This window comes from Carcharodon carcharias, chromosome 18 (genome assembly GCF_017639515.1).
Source record: "Carcharodon carcharias isolate sCarCar2 chromosome 18, sCarCar2.pri, whole genome shotgun sequence".
In the NCBI taxonomy this organism is placed as follows: domain Eukaryota; kingdom Metazoa; phylum Chordata; class Chondrichthyes; order Lamniformes; family Lamnidae; genus Carcharodon; species Carcharodon carcharias.
In genome coordinates this window covers 40,892,814-40,898,813 of record NC_054484.1, presented here as the reverse complement: position 1 = coordinate 40,898,813, position 6,000 = coordinate 40,892,814, and positions in this window count along the sequence as shown.

The window sequence follows — 6,000 nt, the reverse complement described above, 5'->3', positions numbered from 1 at the left end:
CACGCCGCCCCCCCCCGCCAACGCACCTCAACCTTGAAGTCCAACAGGCAACCTGGGTGAGCGCTCTGCAATGTTACTGTGTACTCACCTCCAAGTTCCCCTCAAAGTGCAGCCTGCCAAGTGCACACCTTTTATATGCTGTTGTAAAACACACTGGTGAGTTCAGATGTTCTGGCAAGGGGAGGGTGGGTCAATTCCGGTGGGCTGGGTTTATAATGATATGCTGGTGTATTACAATGAGGTTCCTGGCATCTGATGGCGGGAAACACAGCCCAACATCGGCAGGCAGAGTGGACAATTGCAAACTGGTTTCATGGCATCGTGAAACAGATTTTTGCCCTTCTCGCTATTTTGTCCACTTATGCCAATGAACATGCCTGGCACCAGCAGGCACGGACGATTCCACCCAATGTGTCCTGTAAGGGCAAATGCAACGATCAGCTGAGCATTTGATTGCTTGTTGAAACAATTCTCAGGATACCGGGTGAAAAACAATGTGAAGATTAACAGGTACAGTTGCATAGTGGTTATGTTATTGGACTAATGATATGCATTCAAATCCCACCATGCAGCTGGAGAATTTAAATTCAGTTATTTAAATAAATCTGGAATTAAGAGCTGGTTTCTCTTGCTCGCTCCAACCCTCACAATATTTCTGCAGCTGTCGATTTCTTCAACCATAGCTTCACCTCCTCCTCCCAATAAAACCATTACTCTCTTTCTCCATGGCTGTTCCTCATCGTATGGCTCTTATCTCAGTTCATTTTAGTTCAAGGGATGAAAACTTGAAAGGATATAACAGCCATCTGGTATAGCCATCCCTCTGATAAATCTGCTCACTATTCCAGGATCATCCTAGAATACAAAAATAACCCCTGCTTTAATTTCTCTATCCAATCTTCTGAAACCTCTTTCCCCTGTCCCCTCCAACCTCACCTCAAATAACAAGTACAAGGAGCTCATCAACTAATTTGTCACTAAGATCGAGACTATCCGATCTGCTACATCCCTCCTTTCCACTAGCCCACTTGGCCAAACTTCCTTTAATGCCCCTCACTGTCCAAGCACTGAATTCGTATCTTTCTCTCCTGTCTCCCCTCATTGCCTCTCTGGGCTCATCTTGTCCATGAAAACCACCTCCTGTTCCCTCAATCCTATTCCTATTAAATTGCTGAGCACCCAACTTCCCATCCTGGCTCCCATGTTAGCCAATAAAACGGTTCTCTCTCTAGGTAGTATCCCTCTCCCCCTTTAAATCTGCAGTCATCACCCATCTCCTCAAATAAATCAACCTCTGACCCCAGTATCCTTGCAAACTATTGTTCTATCTCTAACTTTCCATTTCTCTCAAATTTGTTGCCACCTCCCAAATCTGTTCCCATCTTCCCTGAATTCCATGTTTAAATCTCTCCAATCAGGTTGCTGCCCCTGCCAAAGTACCTAAACAACTCTTATCAAAGTCACAAATGATATTCCCTGTTACTATGGTAAAGGTAAGCTTTTCCTCCTCACCCTTCTCGACCTGTCTGTAGGCCTTGACTCAGTTGGCCACATCATCCTCCACCAACACCCCTCTGCTGTCATCAGCTGGGTGGGTCAGGTCTCACCTCCCTCCATTGTTATCTATCTAATTGTAGCCAGAGAATCAATAGCAATGACTTCTCTTCCTGTTCCTGCACAGTTACCTCTGATGTCCCCCAAGGATCTTGGCCCCTTTCTATTTCTCATTTATATTCTGCTTCTCAGCAACATCAAAAGCACAGCATTAGTTTTCACATATACACTGACAACAAGCAACCAGCTCTATCTCACCAGTACCTCAACTTCTTCACTGTTGCTAATTATCCAACACCCATGACAAGATGAGCAGATATCTCTTCCAGTTAAATATTGGCAAGATTGAAGATTGTTTTTGGTTCCCACTCCAAATCCAAATCCAAGCTACTGACTCCATCTCTCTCCCTGGCAACAGTCTGAGATTAAGGTTGTTTGCAACCTTGGTTTCACATTTGATCCCGAATTGGGCTTCCAACCTCTTATTCAATTGCCCCTATTTCCATCTCTATAACATCAACTGACTTTGCCCCTGTCTCAGCTCATCAGCTGCTGAAATCCTCATTCATGCCTTCATTACTTCTGGATTGGATTATCCCAACACACTCCTAGCTGGTCTTCTACGTTGTACAGACATAAACTTGAGGCCATCCAAAACTCTACTGCCTGTGTCTTAACTCACAGGAAGTCCTGTTCCTCTATCACCCCTCTGCTCGCTGACCTACATTGGCTCCCAGTTAAGCAAAGTCTTGATTTTAAAGTTCCCATCCTTGTTTTCAAATCCCTTTATGACCTTGCCCCCTACCTATCTCTGTAATCTCCTCCAGTCCCCCAACCCTCCAAGATATTTACACTCCTCTAATTCTAGCCTCTTGTGCATCCCCAATTTGAATTACTCCACCATTGATGGCTGTGCCTTCAGGTTCCTAGGCCTTCAGCTCTGGTACATACTTCTCTACCCCATTTTCCTCTTTTAAGAGACTCCTTTAAACCTACCTCTTTTCTCAAACTTTTAGTCATCTGTCCTGGCTTGGTGTAATTCTTTGTTTAATAATCCTCCTGTGAAGTGCCTTGGGATGTTTTATTATGTTAAAGGTGCCATATGTTGGTATTGTGTCAGTAATAGTCACCATAAAACTCCTGGATTAGTGTAAAAACCCAACTGGTTTAATAATGTCCTTCAGGGAATGAAACCTGCTGTTCTTTTTTTTTTATTCATTCACAGAATGTGGGCTTCACTGGCTGGGCCAGCATTTATTGCCTATCCCTAGTTGCCCTTGAGAAGATAATGGTAAGCTGCCTCCTTGAACCACTGCAGTCCATGTGGTGTAGGTACACTCACAGTGCTGTTAGGAAGGGTTTTGATGAAGGATTTTGACCTAGTAACAGTGAAGGAACGACGATATATTTCCAAGTCAGGATGGTGGTGTTCCCATCTATCTGCTGCCCTTGTCCTTCTGGATGGTAGTGGTCGTGGGTTTGGAAGGTGCTGCCTAAGGAGTCTTGGTGAATTCCTGCAGTGCATCTTGTTGATGGTACACACTACTGCTACTGTGCTTCGGTGATGGAGGGAGTGAATGTTTGTGGATGTGGTGCCAATCAAGCAGGCTGCTTTGTCCTGGATGGTGTCAAGCTTCTTGAGCGTTGTGGGAGCTGTACTCATCCAGGCAAATGGGGAGCATTCCATCACACTCCTGACTTGTGCCTTGTAGCTGGTAGATAGGCTTTGGGGAGTCAGGAAGTGAGTTACTTGTCACGGGATTCCTAGCCTCTGATCTGATCTTGTAGCCACTGTATTTATATGGCCAGTCCAATTCAGTTTCTGGTCAATGGTAACCCACAGGATGTTGGTAGTGGGGGGTTCAGTGATGGTAATGCCATTGAATGTCAAGGGGCGATGGTTAGATATTCTCTTGTTGGAGATGGTCATTGCCTGACATTTGTGTGGCGTGAATGTTACTTGTCACTTGTCAGCCCAAGCCTGGATATTGCCCAGGTCTTGCTTTATTTGGATATGGACTGCTTCAGTAATTGAGGAGTTGCAAATGGTGCTGAACATTGTGCAATCATCAGCGAACATCCCCACTTCTGACCTTATAATGGAAGGGCAGTCATTGATGGAGCAGCTGAAGATGGTTGGGCCCAGGACAGTACCCTGAGGAAATCCTGCAGTGATGTCCTGGAGATGATTGACTGCAAAAGCCACAACCATCTTCCTTTGTGCTAAGTATCACTCCAACCAGTTGAGTGTTTAACCCTGATTCCCATTGGCTCCAGTTTTGCTAGGGCTCCTTGATGCCACACTTGGTCAAATGTGGCCTTGATGTCAAGGGCAGTCACTCTCACCTCACCTTGGGAGTTCAGCTCTTTTGTCCATGTTTGAACCAAGGCTGTATGAAGTCAGGAGCTGAGAGGCCCTGGCGGAATCCAAACTGGGTGCCAGTGAGCAGATAGTTGCTAAGCAAGTGCTGCTTGATAGCACTGTTGATGACCCCTTCCATTACTTTATTGATGATCGAGAGTAGACTAATGGGGCGGTAATTGGCCAGATTGGATTTTTCCTGCATTTTGTGTACAGCACATACCTGGGCAATTTTCCACATTGCTGGGTAGATGCCAGTGTTGTAGCTGTACTGGAACAGCTTGGCTAGGGGCTTGGCAAGTTCTGGAGCACAAGTCTTCAGTACTATTGCCAGAATTTTGTCAGGACCCAAAGCCTTTACACTATCCAGTGCCTTCAGCCATTTCTTGATATCATGTGGAGTGAATTGAATTGGCTGAAGACTGGCATCTGTGATGATGGGGACCTCTGGAGGAGACCAAGATGGATCATCCACTCGGCGCTTCTGGCTGAAGATTGCAGCAAATGCTTCAAACTTATCTTTTGCACTGCTGTGCTGGGCTCTCCCATTATTGAGGATGGGGATATTTGTGGAGCGTCCTCCTCCGGTGAGTTGTTTATCTGTCCACCACCATTCACGAATGGATATGGCAGGACTGCAGAGCTTAGATCTAATCCGTTGGTTGTGGGATCACGTAGCTCTGCCTATCACTTGTTGCTTATGCTGTTTGGCACACAAATAGTCCTGTGTTATAGCTTCACCAGGTTGACACCTCATTTTTAGGTATGCCTGGTGCTGCTCCTGGCATGCCCTCCTGCACTCTTCATTGTACCAGTGTTGATCCCCTGGTTTGATGGTAATGGTAGAGCAGGGATATGCTGGGCCATGAGATTACAGATTGTGTTTGAGTACAATTCTGCTGCTGCTTATGGCCTACAGCGCCTCATGGGTGCCCAGTCTTGAGTTGCTAAATGTGTTCAAAATCTATCCCGTTTAGCACGGTGGTAGTGCCACATGACATGATGGAGGGTGAAGGCAGGAATTCAACTCCACAACAACTGTCATGGTGGTCACTCCTACTGACACTGTCTGTACCTGTGGCAGGCAGGTTGGTGAGGATGAAGTCAAGTATGTTTTTCCCTCACCACCTGCCGCAGACCCAGTTTGGTAGCTATATCCTTTAGGACTCAGCCAGCTCGGTCAGTAGTGATGCTATTGAGCCACTCTTGGTGATGGACATTGAAGTCCTCCACCCAGAGAACATTCTGTGCCCTTGCCACCCTCAGTGCTTCCTCCAAGTGATGTTCAACATGGAGGAGCACTGATTCATCAGCTGAGGGAGGGTGGCACGTGGTAATCAGTAGGAGGTTTCCTTGCCCATGTTTGGCTTGATGCCATTAGACTTCATAGGGTCCAGAGCCAATGTTGAGGACTTCCAGGGCAACTCCCTCCTGAATGTATATCACTGTGCTGCCGGAGGGACAGGACATATCCAGGGATAGGGATGGTGATGGTGGTGTCTGGGACATTATTTGTAAGAGATGATTCCGTGAGTATGACTATCTAGTTGACTAGTCTGTGGGACAGCTCCCAATTTTGGCACTAGTTCCCAGATGTTAGTAAGGGCTGACAGGGCTGAGTTTGCCCTTGTCATTTCCGGTGCGGGGCATTGTTCAAGCCATTATCCCCTACTTATTTTCAAGTTTGACCAAGTATCAAGTTTAACACTTTCCTAATGGTAATGTTTTCTTAATACAATGTCACAGCTCTTTGTCATGGTTTCATTCCTTTTTTGAGGCTTTGTAGCAGTTTGATACAACTGAGTGGCTTGCTTGGCCATTTTAGAGGGCATTTGAGAGTCAACCACATTGTTGTGGATCTGGAGTCATATGTAGGCTAGATTGAAGATTTCCTTCCCTAAAGGGGTTCCCTGGGGTTTTTATGACAATCGCCTTCTGCCGTGATGGGATTCAAACCCAGGTCCCCAGAGCATTACCATGGGTATCTGGATTACTAGTTCAGCGACAATACCGCTACGCCATCGCCTCCCACCCAGGCTGGTCCTACACTGATTCCAGCCCCACAGCAAGGTGGTTGACATTTA